At 44.2% G+C, this 18,580-nt stretch overlaps 1 long non-coding RNA gene across 1 annotated transcript; it reads right to left on the bottom strand.

Moving 5' to 3' along the window:
• Positions 1-4,963: 4,963 nt before the first annotated feature.
• Positions 4,964-18,073, bottom strand: LOC135447742 (uncharacterized). The gene is made up of 4 exons (XR_010440286.1): positions 17,899-18,073; positions 7,219-7,392; positions 6,170-6,223; positions 4,964-6,019 (listed from the first exon to the last, which is right to left on the bottom strand). It is a non-coding gene; the product is annotated as an uncharacterized LOC135447742 (long non-coding RNA).
• Positions 18,074-18,580: the final 507 nt, after the last annotated feature.

Below are 18,580 nucleotides of genomic sequence, written 5' to 3'. Positions count from 1 at the left end.
CTTGTGCAGAATGAACTCTAATTCTGATTATTTACCATTTCTTTGTTTTATTTTGCCAACGACAGTATTTCCATATCAATCTAGAGCATGCTCATTTTAGCCCTTAAAACTGGGTCAACACACCCTGGAAATTCACACCAAACTGCAGTTCCTGAGCACAGATAGGCAGAGTTGTCAAAATATTCTCATCACTGAGTAAATTTGTGCTTAGAGCAAAACCAACAGCCTGGAAAACACAAGTGCCCTGCAAGCTATCAATTAAGCCTTACATCAGGATAAACTTGTGTCAAGAGGAAATTATTTCCATTTTACCTGGAGAGATCCAGCTCTGCTCTGACATACAGACAAGGACAGCTCAGGGAAGAGTCCACTTGCCTAAAGAAAGGGCAAATCCTTGCTGTGCTGTTTGATAAGGTGCTACAGGGAGCTCCTGTACCCTCAGTGGGGTATGATTTAACCTGAGCATTTTCTGAGATTTCAAAGCATTCCCATTCCTCATCAAAATGAAAGAAAAATGCTTTCAGGACGTGCTTTTTGCAAAAGCCACAAAGTGTCCCCAGAGGAACCCAGCACTTCATGACTGGGGCAGGAATTTGGTGGCTGAGCTTTGCACACAAAGCCCTGGTGTCAGGGAGGTGCAGTGGGGAGATGAAGCAGCTCTGCACAACAACGTGGATGACAGAAAATTCACCTTCCTGCAACTCCTTTTCCCCCAGCTGGTCTCTCCTTGTTTGCAGCTTTCTGGGCCCATGAGCCCTTTAACTCAGAATAACAAGATGAATCAAAAATACTGAGATATAAGTAAAACTGCAGGAAGAACACAACATATTTTAAGTTTTTGAAGTTTCTTTCATTTGCAGCTGCTCAAATTGGACTTTTTGTCTTTTTTAAAGCTTCTCTTACTGCCTCTAATTAAAGAATTAATTTTTTTTGACTAACAGATATAGAAACATATTTCATCAAATAGTACCTGAACCACAGTTTTTCATTAACTTTATCAAAATTGACATCTGGTAGTTTTTTTTTTTTTTCTGATCTTTGGAACAGATTTAAGACAAGAAAACCTTTACACGCCATTCTCCTAACTTCATCCTTCCTCCATTTAAGATGTATTTCATGAGGTTGATTTTCAAGGCATCACATTGCCCCACCTTTATCTGCTGCCCTTTCCTTTCATTTCTCCTTTTGCATCTTTTTCAAAGCAACTGAAGAAAATTTAACCTTTACTGTGCAGCATCTTGCCAGCCAAATGAGGCAGGAGAAATCAAGATCTACCTCGTTTTTCCCATCCAAGTACCTAACGAATATTTTGGTCCTAAGAGGAGTCTGAACTAACAGACATGAAATTTGCTCAAATGTATTTTTTCCAGACTGGCCCTAATTCAGTGTTATTGTACATGGCCTCCACTCCCCAAACAGCCCTGCCACACATTTCTGGTTGAAACCCACACTGCTCTGTCTTAGACTCCAGTGGGATTTAATGAACAGGGAAATATCCCTTTAGAAACACCCCATGGCTCTCAGGCTACTGAATGGGGTAAATGTAAATTGAACCTGGAGATTATATGATTTTTAAAAAAACACAATAGATGAACCTAATTTCCAACCAGATTTTCTAATAAGACACACCTTTCCCTTCCAGTTCTGGTACTGCCAATATTGTGCTGCATCTCACAGTATGGCAGCACACAGAGTGGATGGGTCACAAGAGTTCAGTCTTGAATTTGTAGGAAAAATGATGCTGTACATATTTTGCAGCTCTTGTCTGTGCTAAACTCTCCTTCTTGAGATATGCAACATTTACCAGCTTACACATTTACATTTTCCACTTTGAATGCCCATTCACCTTCTGCTTTGAACTGTTTCAGGGTCTGTTAACAAGGGAAGATAGAGCTGCTCAGAAAAATAAATTACTTTTTAAAAAATATCTCAGTAGTGCAGGAATGTTTCTGAGTAACTGGGTGGACAACTGCAAATCATGTACTTAAAAGTACCTGGACAAATTAACTTTGCATTACAAATGGGGCCTGTGCTATTCAAAGGCATCAATTTGTATTGTGTTAGTAGTCAATTCAAGTAGCAGTAAATAATATTTCATTACAGTTAGTAATTAATTCAATAACAAAATTAAATAAATATTAAATATTATACATAAATATTATTTTAAAATATTAATATTTAACACAAATATTAAATAATCAAATTCAATAATAGTTAATGGTTAATTCAAATCACCTATTTAATGTCTAAAGGACCCATGTAAAGAGAACTTACTTTCAAGACTACAGTATCAATGAGCTATTGTAGCATCATTTTTTAGCTGCCCAAAGAGTGATTTCAAAAGTTAAAACTAAATTTCTGACCTTACACTGTTACCCAGAGGCAACCTTCTGTTGCCCACTAATCTGATTTCCAGGAAACATTCAGCTTTAATTCCTCTTGTCATCAGCACAGGAAATGAGCTGGACCCTGCTCTGCCTTTACAGCTGTTAGTGATGAGGCTGGCAGGATAATTCAGGCTGAGTCCTCTGTCCCCAAACCCCAGAGCTGCCTGGTGTGTCTGTGCTCCAGAATCCCTGCCCTAACCTGCAGGGCTGTCTCAGGCGATGGGTGATCCTTCCCCACCTCCTCTCCAAATTCCTGTCAGGTGGAACCCAGCTCTCTCCCTGCCCCAAGTGCTCACCAGGCTCCTGTCTCTTGTACATGGCTCTGCAGCAAACAAACAGAGACACAGAAGCTGCCTCCTGCCAAAGGGAAAAATCGCAAGAAGGAGGAGATTAATGTGGAACAGCTGTGCTGTGGATTTTTTGAATAATTTGCTGAAAATAAACTTTAATGGCAAATTAAGAACAGAGATTAGCTCTGCAGTTCTGTGTTCTCAGAGGGCAACTTGCTTGCACAAAAGCAAAGCCAGAGCTTGGCACCAGGAGCAGCTCAGCTGGCAGTGCCTGCCCAGAGCCAGGCAGGGATGGGAGGGATGGGAGCTGCTCCCCAAAACCTGCCCAGCTCTGGGCTGTTCCCCAAAACCTGCTCAGCCCTGGGCTGCTCTCTAAAACCTGCTCAGCCCTGGGCTGCTCCTCACACCCTGCTCAGCCCTGGGCTGCTCCTGCTTTTGGGAGCTCCAATTTTGAGCTCACTCAGGAGGAAGAGGAGGTGATGGCCCAGTGGCTCAGCCTGGCTGCTCCCGTCCCCTGTGCCTGGCTCTGAGAGGTGACCCCAGAGGTTCTGGGCAGGGTTGAATGAACACCATTGCCCATGGCAGGTAAGTCACTGCCTCTGCCAGCTCAGGCTTCTCTCTCCTGGCTGTGTCTGTTTTTCACCATTTCAGAGGCCCAGACGAACCAAAACCAGACCTTTCATGTCTCTCCACAAGTGTTGGTTCCCACCACAGGAGCTGACAACAAGCAGGCACCCTGCACTCCCCTGGCCTATGTGAATGTGTTTTCTGAGCTCACCAAGAACTCAAGTCCTTCAGTTTGCATCTCCCAAATTCTCACTCTCCACTCCTAGGGCAGCTCTCACCCCCTCTCCCAGCAGCAGGAAGGGAGCTCAGAGGTGTGACAGCCCCTTCCAAGCAGTGATGGGACACAAGGCAAGGCACACTCTGGAATGTCTGCTGCCTCCAGCAAGGTCTATTTCTAGGACCATACCTGGTTCAGCTTGCCCAAAACCAACTTCCTTGTGGAGCCCCCAGTCCTGAGCACAGATCTGTCAGACCAGAGTGTGTCAGCTCCCCTCCTGCTCCCCCTGAGGGCTGGAGTGGTGCCTGTTTGGGTTCCAGGCTGGGAGGCACAGGGAGGCTCCTCCTGAGGGAGATGGGAGGGAGCTTTCCCTGCTGCATCCTCTGATCTATGAATTAAACATCCTGGCTCCACCATCAGTTTCTCCTGTAATGACTGGGCACTGACAGAGAGGGATGAAAACACCAAGTCATTCCTCCTCCTCTGAAAGGATAAAGGCCAATAAAAGATGGATGTTGGCAGGCTGGCATGAATTACCACGCAGGCTGATGATCTGAAAAGTCCCAGCTCTGCCAGCATGCCTGACTGCTCTATGGACATTGAGTTACATGACCCCAAACATGACAGAAACTACTTGTGTCTGCAGAAGTGATGTCAATTCATTTTGAAGTTAATTCATCCAGCTCTGATCACAGCTTTTGCTGCAGCTGAGAAAAGACATTAATCTGTTTAATTTCTCCCTCTGTGTTTCAGATCAGACAATCCATTTACTGAATGTGATTGATAAATGAATTAACTGTGCAACATTCATTTCTTTCACTAGTTGAGAACACACAAACTGAAAATAAGTCACTACAAACCCCTATATATGGAAGATAAACTACAGATCTTTCAGGATATTGTAGAGTTCAGTACCAGAGGAGGATTGAAAGATTGTTTAACCTTGTCCAGTCCAATTCTTCCTCACCTTGCACCCTCAGCAGCCATAAGAGATCACCAGCATTGCATGGTCAAGCCCAAAGGTCTGTTTGGATGCATATATTGCATCTGGCAGGAGATTTTCCCTGCATGATTTTCTGATTTATTCTCTTACTCCAACAAGCATAATTCCTTTTTTTTTTAATATTTTTGACACAACCATATCCTACCAGAATGCAAAATAAAGCATTTTTGGTAATAAATCTTTGCCGGTTTTAATGTTTGCTAGCTTGCTGAAAGAGAAAATTTGAAGAATTGCATGGTTTGTGAGAGAAGAGACTATGGCTTGTAGGGGGCAGTGGTGGAAGGTTCCCAGCAGGAGATCCAGGCTCATAAAAAGTGACACTTGCTCCTTTTCCTACCCATATAGATATGGGGTTAGCTCACAAAAAGTGGCTCTTGCTCCTTTTCCTATCCACACAGACATGTGGGGCAGGTTGCAGCTGACACACACCCTGATTAATGGAAAATTGTTTCTTAACACCGATGAACCACTCATCAGGAAACACAAAGCACATCCAGTTCCTTCCAAACATGAAGACATTTACTATCTGCTCTATGAGCTTTATTACAGTATTTCCTACAAGTTTTATGCATGCAATCAAAGCATCTACATCAAGTTCTGCACATTTTAAACACCTCCATAAAGCAAAGTAATAACCTTCCCCCCCAGAAAAAAGTTAATAAACCAATAATATTCAAGTTTTACATCAGTGAAGCACAAATATTAAGTACATGCAAATTGCACTGATAAATCTGGAATGAGCATGTAGCATCCAGCACTTTGCATAGTCACTGGAGGCTCTGGGACAACAGACAGCATCAGGAGAGACTGATGGCCAGTCCTGCCAGACAAGACCTCTTGAGTGAGGAAACCAATGCAAACATGTTCATAGTCTTGGAAATGAAAGGGGTGAAGCAGTAATTCAAATGCCACCTAATCTTTGCTAGTTCAACAGCAAAACAAAAGTCTTTTTCCAGGGCTGGTTAAAACCCCTCTAATATCACATCACTTGGAGAGGCACTTAATCAGTGCCAGCCCTGCCTGCCTGGGGCTGGCTGGCACCTCTGTGCAGGTCCCTGCCAGCTGAGAGCCACAAGAGCCAGGGCATACAGAAAGGACACAATGGAAAGGAGAGCAGGGCACATTAATGAGGCAGGGCTGCCTCTGGCACCTCTGTGCAGGTCCCTGCCAGCTGGGAGCCACGAGAGCCAGGGGATACAGAAGGGACACAATGGAAAGGAGGGCAGGGCACATCCAGCAGAGCTGCCTCTGGCTCTCTGCACGCTCCCACTGCCAGCCCAAGCCATCTGCCAAGGGTGGGAAAGCCACCAAAGTGCTCTTTTTTTAACTGAGTGATCATATAAAGATGTACAGGTAATCCCACAGCTCCCCCCCAACAGAAAGGTTTGATATGTGACTGTATTTGCTGTGTGCCTGCCATTACCCAGCAAAGGGCCTGTGTGCTCCTGTCTCCATGGATTTAATGCACTGCGCATCTCACAGCAAATGCTGGCTGCTTTTCTTTGCATTGCACTGCAAGCTCATCAACAGAGCAACAAGGTCAGCTTCTTTGTAACTACAGGGAGAGCAAAATGGAAAAAACAGTCATTGCATTATTATCCCCTTGTTCATCCCTGCTCCTGCTCCCTTCTCCAAGGACACACAACCTTAGGGGTTACCCCTGCTGCCAGTCTAGCCCAATAATTACATTTCAAAATAAAGTTACCTGTCAAGATGAAGTCTGCTTTCCTGATGATGCTGATCTTCTCTTCTTTTTGTACTGCAAAATAATACAAACAGAATGAGAGCATGTTTGGTGGGTTTTTTCTCAATTTTTTCCCCTTTTAGGCTGCATAATTTTAACCTCCAAACTAGGCCAGCTCAGAGAAGGAGCATTTAATCTGTTACAGTGACTAACAAAGCTGTTAGATTGTTAAAGATTACATGTGAAGTGTTTACCAAAATGCCATCCACTTTGTGCAAATGCTTCCTAGATGGTGCTAAGGAAATGCAGAATGCAGAGAAAGACCGAAGAAAAGAGCCTGACTGAAACCCACCAGTCTGGAGCTCTGACATTTTGGGCAGCCCCACTTCCTGGGATATGAAATGATGTTACCCATTCTTTTAGAAAGTCAGCACATTCCACAGCACACATGAATCTGTGATGAGTCAAGGGTGAGGAAAGCCTTGCAGACTCCAAGATTAAATACAGCATGTCTCATACCTTCTGTTGCTAACTTATATCTTTTCAAAATTAATCAGGAAATGTAGCATACAGCCCTTTAACATAAATAAAATGGGGAGCAAAGCTCTCTTCTCCCTCCATCTCTTCCTGGGATTTGTGCTGCCTGAAGACACAACCCTCATGGTGACTTTGGGGGTGTTTGTGAACAAGTCCTGGCACCTTTAATTTGCCTATAGCCTTAAGCCTTCTCCACTGGTTTGAGGCATTTAAGCAGGCTTGGGGTCCTGGTTTCCCACCAGAAGAGTCCCACCCATCACTGTAATTTCCCTTTGGTATCCCTTCATTTTTATTTGACAGCTCTGTGGGCTTTCATACCTTTTTTTTAAATGTTTTAAGGACACTCCCTGTCCCAGCTGTGGTCCTGAAGGGGCAGGCACAGCCCCAGACATTGGCTGTGGCCCCTTCCTGCAGCTCTGCCCCAGGCAGACCCTGCAGCCCAGGGAGCTGCCCTGGACCAGGGCACACAGCTGTGGGCTGCCTCCTTGATGGAGCTGTGGTGGTGGGGAAACATTTAATTATTGGATAATCACCTTTGTTAGGAGGCTCAGCAAGGGAGGTGAACATTCCTATGAAAACCCCGCTGTTGTGCCCAAATCAGGCAAACACTTGGTTCAGTAGAACCCCACCTGCCCAAGCTGCAGTGTTTGCTGCCTTGTCTCATTTGCTCTTCTGGCTCTCCTCTTTGCTTCAGCACAGCTGATATGCTGGAATAAAGAATAAAAGCATGCTGGGGAAAGCATGGAGCTCAGCCTGGCTTCCTGTGAAACACACAATGCCATGGGAAAAGGAGCTGATCTTTCAATCTTGTGTTGCGTTGGGCTTGGAATAACTCAGAGCTCCTTCTGTATGGAGATTTGCAAGAATATTGGTAATATACAACAATTCATGGAGGTTCTGTGTTAGTTCACTGCTTTCTTACTTCCCCAACCCCCAGAAAATTACCTCTGCCACATCTGGTGGTGTCTGGAGTGCAGGTGCTCTTCAGGTGCTGTGCTCATGTCTTGCCAGGGACTGGGGGATATTTTACACCTTTCATTGAGGGATTTCTTACCTTCGTAGAGATGTTCTGCAAAAGCTTCAGCTCCTTTTAGGACTAAAATTAAGCCTCTCTCACTGTGTGTTTAATTAACTTTTATTTGCTTGACATTTCATTTTTTATTATTTTTAAGCAGCCCGAGGTTCTTGGCATTAACATCACATGTAAACTAATTCAACTGATAGATTATCTTCGCAAAAGACATTTTTTTTTCTATCATCACACCACTAGGAATATTTTTCTGAGGAAAGAAAGTGGCTGCAAAAATTCCCCTTGATTACCTGAGTACAATGGATGCTTTGCAAGGCAATAACAAGGGGAGGAAGTATCTGCTGAGAACATGTTAACACTAAATCAGACACTTTATGCTTCTGGTTGAGCTCCTCCAGGTACCAGTAAAGGGGAGGAGGGGCTGCAGGATATTTATTTTATTGGGAAAAAATGCATTTAGTTCCTCAGTGGTTTAAAGCCTGATTTTAACCAGACTGAAGAAGAAAATAATCCCTCCACTCCTCCACCTCTTATTGCCAGGCTTCTCCTCCCTTCCCTTCTATTTTGGGCATATTTTGGAAAGGCTCTGGTGTCTGAGATGTGAAGAATCTTCTGCCTGAGGGGCCATCAGAGGCCACAGAGGAGCAGGGCCAGGAGCAATGGAATCAACATGAGGAGTGAAACCAAAGGGAGCACAAAATCCTCTGCTTTGGACAATAATTTTATGTACACACACACACATGTATCTAAAAGCAGATGAAGATTTTAGGAGAAATGTGCCTACCCCTCCCCCTGAAAAATGGAATCAATTAATATACTGAGCATTACCAAGACACCAGCTTGATGAAGTGCCCTCAGGAGAGACAAGAAAAAATTCTATTTTTGCATTTACAGAACATCTCAACCCACAATGTTCCACCTATCCTTTTCAAAGCACTCATAATTCACCAAAGAGAGAAAACCTGGCACTTACTGCATATGAAATATGTTTACAGTGGCACAGTTGGTATATTGATTACATTACTTCCTTTTAAATATTTTAACACAGTCTTTGGCTAATGGAGTATTTAATTAAAGAGAAATAAACATTAGTTTTCAATTTATGGGAAAGGAATGCCCTTACAGTATGGGCTGCAGGATATGATCCTCCCCTGTCTTTGCAGATTTATCACTTTCTCCAGACACGAAGGCTATAAATAACATCAGCCTTAGACTGGTGGTTCTCAGTAACTCTTCAACACTTCATAATATTCTGCTGAAAAATCAGTGTTCTCTGAAATTCTAGTCCTGAATTGCCAGCAATGTCTTCTCAGCAGCAATCAAAAATTGTTGGGAGATATGAAATGGGGGTAGAGCAGTCAATATTAGGCTTACAGACACCATAATCTGTTTGGCTGATAATAAAGTCAACATGCTGGTTTTGAGAATAGAAAATAATGTTAAATAAGCATCATGTTTGCAAACACACCCATCCTATTCCTTTTTAAAATTAATTTTTTTGTTTCCATTTCCTACAATCTGATGGATTCAAAGGAAAAAAAATAATTTTGCTAATTCTACCCCATTACTGAAAAAAATGGTATTTCAATCTGAATGGATGTGGAAAAGAACAATTCAAAGAGTTTCCTGCAGAAAAATGGGCTTTCTGGAATCTTTTTTGCCAACATCTCCCTAATTTGCTCCTAATCTCTGATCTAAACCAACCATCCTTGAGTTTGAAGCCATTGCCCCCTGTCCTGTCACTGCATGCCCTGGTGACAGCCCCTGTGGTCATTCACCAAATGGCAGCAGCACATTTATCTCCCCAAGCCACCCTTAAACTTTGGGCCTCCTATTTAGCAGTGCCACTGTAACATTTTGAAGGCTGTCACCTGTCCCATGATTTGCAATGTGACATTTCTACTTCTGCATGTTGTGACATGGCTTTCACCCAGCCTGCAAATACCCTGGAGCTCTGTGCTCACTGTTCTCCTCCTCGAGCAGCACCTTGCAATGGTCACCACTGATTTTCAAAGCTTCCAGGGCAGCATTAACCAGGAGCTGCTCTTTCTAAGGGTTTTCTGCTGGCTATTTTTCTCCTCCTTCCCTTTATTTTTCTCCCCTCAGACAAGTCTTTGGGAGAGAGTGCCTCAGCACAGAATTACTTTGTTTGGGTGCCAAATTCTCCTTGCAGTGGGCTGTAGTCAGGAGGTTTTCATCCCTCTGCCAGAAAGACTCTGCTTTTCAGTAGCTCTCAACCTCCAGCATCCCTCTGGCAGCCAAGGCAGAAAAGAACAACCTTATTCCCAGCCCAAAGCATTTATTTTTTTTCTCCCTCCCCTGCAGGCTTCATCTCCACAAGCCACAGCCGTGCTCTGGGTCCAGGTCTCTCCCCACACTGTCTTCATACAACTGGCCTCCAATTTGCTGCTCTGGCTCCAAATGAAGCTTTTAAAATAAAAAAGAAAGCCAAGCATGGAGGGAGAAGGAGCAAGCCAGCTCTCAAAATGAGCTAGCCCAGCCAGCCTGCCCAGTGTTGGGCTCCAAACCCACAGACAGGGCTCCCCCACCCTGCTGGCTCCCAGCCTGCTTCAGAGCAGAGCAGGAGTCCAAAAACAGGAGAGACATTTTATTTGCTGCTTCTCTGGAGACCTCTTGAGCTGCTCTCTGAGCAGCTCTCATTTAAGAGCTGGCATGGCAGCCCATTTGATTTCTTTTTAAGCACTTGGTGGTGGAAGCAATTTTAGAAAAGGAGTGTAATTCTTGTAAGAGCAACTTCTGCCTGGGCAAATGCTGCTGTCAGCAGTGGCACACATTAAAATGGGAAAAGAAAATTCTGCCTCTGGAGTGGGATGGGAAGAGCAAAGACTGCTCCAGGGCTTTGATGTCCCAGGGACCACAGCCCTGCTCTCAGGGCCAGTGAGCTCCCCTGGGCCATGGAGGTGGCATCCCACCCCACAAACCCCACTGAGTGCCCCACGAGTGTTTCCTGTCTCATAAAGCAAATAGATTATTTGCCTTTCTTTTCAGCCTTCCTTTCTTGACATTTCTCCCCTGATTCTGTTCCTTCCTCAAATTCATCCCTATCCCATCACCACTTGACAGCTTCTAGTTATTTCTCATTTCAGCAGGTAAAAGGGAGCAGACATCTCCCTCCTCAGTCCAAGAGCCTGACTTTTAAAAATATGTGCAATGAGATGAATAAACCCCAACGCGTCACATACCTGACCTGGGCTATGGTGGAAGAAACCTCTGCCCAATGCACTTAATAGACTTTTGTAATGGTGCATTTTCAGGAAAAATCTATCAAGCCCCAGGAAAGAACTAAAACTGCCTAAGTGGCTGAGTCTCAAACACCCACACTTACAAGGTCAATAGCTGTGAGGAACAGAGCATGTTGCACCACAGAGCAGAAAAAAATGCCCCACTCATGAAGCCCAACAAGGAAAACCAGTATGCAATTTCCCTTTCCAAAGGGATTTGGAGATCACACTCTGCAGAAAGCCAGGAAAAAATTAATTTAAGAGCCTTTCTTTCCCCTTGAAATGCATGGCTCTGGGGAATCTGATGGCACCTGGACCCATCCAGCAACAGCAGCCACGTGAACCCAACAGAGACACAGGCAGTGATGGGCTCTGGACTCTCTTTCGGCATGTTTTGCTTGTGGAGATCTTCCCCCCATCCTCAGGCCCCTGAATTTAGCAGATATACTCCTAAAACCACACTGGAGAATTGGAGTTTGCATTATATTTCGTCTCTCAGATGCCTCTGGGAACAAGAAGTCCTTTGGGAGAGCCTCTGCTTAGTGCCCACATTCAGCTTATCAGTGAGCCCAGGAAAGATGTGGTGTTTGCTCCAATCCCTCCGTCCGTGCCTGGAGCCATGGGGTTGGCAACTCACACCGGGCTCTGCCAAGCTCTACTAGTGGCGGAATTAAAAAAAAAAAAAAAAAAATACACTTGCTTCTATCTGCCACATTTCTCTGCTGGCAAAATACAATAGCAGAGATACACAGCGCCAGCATGAAATCCAGTTGCTAACTGAGCCTATTCTGCTCACTGAAACAGCTTTGGAACTGTGTTTGTGTTGTGCTACAATGGCCAAATTTCTCAGCACAGACAAAGCTGAATTCCCAGCACTGCCAGGGATGGGCTCTGCCTCTGCAGCCCCTGGAGCAGCCTGGGAGCCTCTCCCTCTCCTGTCTCTGGCACGATTCCTTTGTTCCCTGGCTTTCCAGAGGGGAGAACTGACCTCAGATGGGTCAATTCAAGAGAGGACTTTTCACACCAAAGACTTAATCTCGCACTTTGTATCAGCTAAGAGCTGCCTTTCTCGGAATTTTACAAATTAATATATTACCCAGCCAGCAAAAACCCAAACATATCTCTCTGTTTAACACAACCTAGATGCATTATCTTTTTAAGGAAGGCTCCAAAGTGAAGGTGTATTTTAGTTAGAGCAGCAAAGACAGGTTTAATCAGCGTTGAACAGTTGAGTTTCCCCTCTGCCACAAAGGAAATCTGTGGTGTCCTCCTACTGAGAGGAGAATATTCATGATAAAGCCTGAACTGAAAGAACTACTAAATATTTTAACCAACTCAGTCCTCCTATGAAAAAGAAGTAATTTTTCCCTCTCAGGGCAGCATGGATGGGTGCACACTTGCTGCCTGATGGAGCAGTGATCATTTATTTAGGCTGCTTTAGCTTAACAGCTAAAATTCAGCTCTTTGACTTTCTGTGCTTAGGAAAGAAATTGATATATATTTTTTAAACCTTGAAATAGACAGAAGCCAGTAAAAGCCAAAAAGAGGGGAAGAAAAAGGGAGCATTCAGAACAAATCAGCCTAGAGTAATCCAGAACAAGTTTAAGCATGTTTTCCCTCACATTGCCTATTTCCTTCTGGACAGTTTTTACTGTCTTGTTGAGCACCTTTCACCCTGTGGACTTTTTATATCTCCAGTATTCCCCTGCCTACAGGGTCAAATACCAACCTCTTCCACTGTCCTTAACACACAGCAACTCAGGGAGTGCTGCTCCTTGCCCCCCCAGGGGGCAGAGGGGAAACTCTATTTTCCTCTATAAATAAAAACACTGGAGCTGCTTCCTTAGTATTTTTACAACGCTTATCCAGCTTTCTTAAATCTGTGCTTATATTTTCTAATAATTACCATGTGCACAGAGTGTCAGCTCTCCTTTAAAAGCTTTAATCTTTCTGCTAATCTAACTTGAGGTTTTTGGTTGTCATCTGCTTTTCTATTCCCCATCCATTGCCAAGCAGGAAAATGCCACCCATCAATTAATCTGGACAGCAGAGCACCTGAAAACAGTCAGTCCAAGTGCAAACTACAGGACACATCATTTTCATCATCTTTCAGGAAAACCACATTTGATTCTTAATGGTAAATCTTCAATATTAAATCTATAAAACTAGTTCAGCAATAAATGAATGAGGGAAAGCAGAGGTAAGAGGGGGAGAGATAGAATTTCAGATGGTAAACATAAAAAGACAGAAAATATTCCCAACTTTGGGCTGTTTTCAGAGGTTACGTGTATGGTGAAGCCATTTCAGCCCAGCTACTGCCCTGCTGCCCCACTAACTCCAGTGACACCCAACAATATTACAATAATATAGCTGGCACCAGTATTCCCCAGTTCAAGGCTCTGATTAACTGGCTGTTCACCAGTGGGAACAGCAACATGGAAAATTAGCTGTTTATCTCAGGAGAGGGTCTCCCTTTCATCCCAGAGACCCACATCAGACTTTGCATTGTACCTGGGAGATGTCTGTGCTGGCTCTGGGGGTTCAGGCAGCAGTCCATGGGGGGCTACTCAGTCCGTGGGGCTGAGCAAACTGAGCAAAAAGCTCAAGGGCTGTGTCTGTAACTGGAGGTTTCCCTGGCAACATGGAGAACTTGGTACATCTCATGATTTGCAGCGTGCACAGCCTTCCTCACCAGAGCTGCAGCCCAGGGAGAGCAGGGCTGGAAGCAGGAAAGCCTCCAGGTGCCCAAACATCCAACTCCTCCATCCCAGCACAGGGAGTGCAGGGCTGGAAGCAGGAGAGCCTCCAGGTGCCCAAACATCTAACCTCATCCATCCCAGCACAGGCCAAGGCTCATTGCTGCGCACTGAGCAGCTTTTGGGGGGCACAGCCTACTGTGATGGCTTGTGATGACCACACAAAAGCCATTGGACTTGTAATGCCCTTCATCCCAGCACACAGCAATGCCATAAAATGAAGAAAACCTAGCTTGAAGCATTGCTTAAATTCATTTCTTCTTTAAAAAATTGTATGTAGCTTTACTTCAAGGGTTTTGAAACCACCCAGCAGCTTGTAAGTTAGTAGAGCAAAGCCTGTGAGAAACACAGATCCCAAATCCTAAAACTATATAAATAGAAAACTCGGGCATATCATCACTAGGAAATTAGTCCCAGTTCCCACAGCACAGCTGGAAGTGAAACAACAACTCCCGATCCAAGGCAAATTACACAGAGGCCTTGACCTCTGATAATGAGTCCTGGCTCCCTGAGCTATCGTGTCAGGCAGTGGTGGGAAATGTGTGTTTGGAGTCAGTGTTTGTAGAGGAAAATTCACATCATGCAACCCAAGTAATCAGAAAACACAGGAACTGACACCGTGATAGGCAAGAAATGAACAAGAAGGAATCCAAGCTCATCTCCTTTGCTGCTTCCCACTGAAGGTGTTTTAGCATATTGTTCTCTAATACAATTCAAACTATCAGCTGATAGAACAATTATCTAACTAAAAGATTTAACCATGATTAAAGTCTAAACAAGCTGCTGAACAAACACCTACTCAGACTCTCTTGAGCTTCATTTCGATTCCCTGCACGTTGAGTGCTTCAGCTGCTGATTTTTCATTTACTGATGATCAGGCTGGCAGGGTTCTAGGCAGCATCTCTTACCTGCTCACCCACCATTTATAGTCCAACCCCCCTACCAAGGCAGGGTCACCTGGAGGGGTGACACAGAAACACTTCCAGATGGGTTTGGAAGGTCTCCATGAGGGAGACTACATGACCTTGTTCCAGGGCTCTGACACCCTCAATATAAAGTTCTTCCTCATGTTGAGGTGAAATTTCTTATGTTTTAGTTTATGGGCATTGCTCCTTGTCCAGTCACTGGACATCACTGTAAAGATTCTGTCACCAACCTTTGGTACCCACCTTTGAGACATTTATGTGCATTAATGAGATCCTCAATCAATCTTCTCTTCTCCAGATTAAATCCTGTGCTAAGGGGCTGTCAGAATGGTATTTCCAGCAGTCTGAGGGAAATCTGGAACACTTCTCAAAGTGTTCCCATTGTAAACCAAAGCTCCCATTGTAAACCACACACCTGAGCTAGATCCAGGCAGCCACTAGTACCTGGGCACTAGCAGGTCCCACAGAGCCCCTGTGCAGGTGTCCCCATGTGCCATTTCCAGCCCAGGATCTGACCTTAGACACCACATTCCTATTTTCAGTTTAAAATCTCTGGAATTATAAAGCAGAACAGGACACCAGCACAGGTAAGTGCAGGGACACCCAGGCATTTCCAGCTGCAGCTGGGAAGAAACCCTGCCTTCAGGTGGGTGCCATGAAGCAAGTCTTTCTTCAAATGCCTTTCCACAGCATCAAATGAAGAGTTCTACGGCAGTGAAATGGCAAAATGCCAGCGGGCACCAGTGGGTTTCTGTGTCACCAGACAGCATCTCCACATCCAGGAAATGTCCCTGTCCTGTGGCAAGAGCCAGAGGGGTTATTTAGGGACCACAGCCACTCTCATCATGAGCTGCCACCACACACAGCTAAGCCAGGAAACACCAGCAAGGAGCAGGAGCATCCACTCCTGAGGGCAGCAGAAACACAAACACAGCCTGGGCTTACAACACCTCCTGGCCTAACTCTGGAGCATTTGAGAAAATGCTCAAGTGCTCATATCAACACAGTATTGTGCCATGGGTGCATCAGCTGAGAACAGAGGAGATTAAACTGACAGTCTGTATCCTGATTTATGACATAAAAATGGCAGGATCTTTACTCATTGGGCTTGAAAAATAGTTATGCTGCTTGACTTTTTAATTAAATTGTGAAGACTATTTATTATATGACCATAAATTGTTTATATAAATACTTATGGTTTTGAGGGATCTCAGTGCAAAGGACAAATATAATAAAAACTAATAAAAATGTATTTTTTACCATTAAATCAATAGTAATTTAGGCATGCCAAGGGTCACAATTCTATTTGAGAAAGATTGATCATCCCACAGGAAGAATTTTTTAACTATTTGGCTGGTTCCTTGCACTTTCCTTGAATCCGCTTCTCTTGGGAAACCAACAGCAAAATGTTAAAACCCGTTGATTTTACATGGCTGAGCTTTTAAAAATCACCCACATTTGGTCTTCTCAGGCAAGTGATGAATAATAGATATCTAAACAAAACTGCCCACAAGCTTGCTAAGAAGAGTGGAACACACCACAGTGGCAATAAAAGTAATCTGTAATACCTATTTCCCCATATATGAATTCCTTAACAGGTATTAAAAATGAATGCATCATAGAAGAGGATCTACAGGCACAATTACAGATCTGAATTCAGACAACTGGTATTAAAAAAAAAATCTGTTAACTTAAAATAATGTTAAGGTACTTTAAATGCCATTTGGATGACAGAAAACTGTAAGGAAAAACTACAGCTGAAAGAAGCTAATTATGGAAAATCCTGTACAAAATATTGCTGAACACAGAAGTGAGTACAGCTTCCACTCTTTTCTGCATTGCAGATGTACAGATTGGTTTAGGTAAATATCCCTGAACAGTAAAGAGAAATTTGAGCATAAAAATAATAAATTTTGGTAGAGAGAATAAGAAGCAGCAAGCTAACACTGATTGGGAATTCCTCCCTTTCCTTCAGTGCATTTTCACACACACACAGGGGGATCTTCCCCACAAGGACTATGTCTTGGCAAATACTACAGGTTCAATATAATTCCTTATTTATGGGCACAAGTAAATAGAAAGGGTCAGAGAAAACTTCACATCTTACAAAATATTAGATATGCAAGTCTAGGGAGTGGAGCTTGCAGGGTGTCAGCTCATTTAGTCCCTAGCAGGAACACAGGAATCATTACACACATCATGCCCTGGAAGCTGTTATTTATGGGCTCTGAGTTTGAAAGCAAACCAGCCCAGGGCACTCACCTTTCCCTGGAACCCATTTCTGGGGTTTGTCTAATACTTCCTATTAGAAATTATGCCTGTCACCTATTTTTGAGAAGGTCTCACCCCTCTGCCACTTGCTGCCAGACTCTGAAATTTAGTGGGGAGAGGAGCCCCCAGCTAAACAAGCTCTTTTTCTTCAGCTCATTCTGTTTGGGGCTGCTCATGTTCCTTCTGCTCCTGGTGCCAGCAGCAATATTTTTTTGCAGCCTGTCAAAACAGTGATTAAATCCAAGACTGCAATCTAAAGCAGCCCCAGAGAGCTGCAGCAGAGGCAGATCCTGCTGTGCCATAGGTTCCACTGGCCCCTTGCATGGGAGGGATGGGGGGATGGAGACCAGGGGCACATCCCACCCTTGGGTGGGTTATCCTGCAGCAGTAACAAATCCACCTGAGGGTCTCATTTCTGCATAAACACTGAACCAGCAACCTTTGCACCTCAGCCTCACTCTGCTGCACCTCTGCATGGATTCCTGCCTGATCCAGATGCAGCAGGGGAGCCCCAGCCATGCACAGGCAGAGATTCCCAGCCATGCACAGGCAGAGATTTCCCAGCCATGCACAGGCAGAGATTCCCCAGCCATGCACAGGCAGAGATTCCCCAGCCATGCACAAGCAGAGATTCCCAGCCATGCACAGGCAGAGATTCCCAGCCATGCACAGGCAGAGATTCCCCAGCCATGCACAGGCAGAGATTCCCAGCCATGCACAGGCAGAGATTCCCCAGCCATGCACAGGCAGATTTCCCAGCTCACCCTCGGCAGGAGGGTGTCTGAGATGTGAAGAGGGGTGGCAGCAAATGCAGCATCCCCAAGGGAATGAGGGAAGGAATACATCTTCCAGATAAAACTTTTTCAGACAGAAAAGATGCTGGTATCTTGGGGGGGGCTTGCACAACAAGACAGCACAGGGGGAGAAGTTCTCAGAGAAAAGCTGATTTACCAGGAGGCAAAACCTGCTACTACAGAGCACTGATTACCTCTGTATGAACAGGAGGGTCTGGAGTTTGTAAATCCTAGAGCACACCTCAGCAGCCTCTCAGGACATGCCATTCATGGCAGATTATTTGCCAAGGGTCCCAGTGCTTGTTGCAGCCCATCCCTGGGTGCTGAGCACCCTCTGATCCCTTTGGGCTTGTGCATGAGCTCTGCACTGCTGCTCTTGTGCCAAGATGCATTTAAAACAAATCACCTGAAGCAGGCCCCTTTCTAGGCTGCAACACTCAAAAACCCAGGTGCACTCACTATCTCTCCAAGGTGCCATCACATTAAAAAAATTAAGTATTAGTATAGAAAATATTACTGTAGATACAATTGTGTTAATACAAACAGAAAGATAATATATATATTAAAATACATTAAACATCAAAAAACATGGATCTCTGCAAAGTTGAAAAGCATAAAAGGATGCTGTGACTTCCTGAACTTTGCTAATGCTTGTAATTCCTCTTGCAGTACCTGGTGAGAAAGCAAAGATTTTGCATTATGCAAGTCACATTCTTTCACTAATATTTCTATTCAGAGGCAAATTGATGCACTTCTAAATATCATGAAGCTATCTCTATATTCACACTTGTTTTATGGTGTATATTTCTCCTCCTTAAAAAACTTAATAATGCCAATTAAATTTAAAAAGCTGTGTAGGCTGGGTTGGTGAGGCTT

This window comes from Zonotrichia leucophrys, chromosome 4A (genome assembly GCF_028769735.1).
Source record: "Zonotrichia leucophrys gambelii isolate GWCS_2022_RI chromosome 4A, RI_Zleu_2.0, whole genome shotgun sequence".
NCBI classification, from domain to species: domain Eukaryota; kingdom Metazoa; phylum Chordata; class Aves; order Passeriformes; family Passerellidae; genus Zonotrichia; species Zonotrichia leucophrys.
The sequence above is the reverse complement of the archived record's forward strand: the minus strand, read 5'-3'. Positions and strand labels throughout refer to the sequence as shown.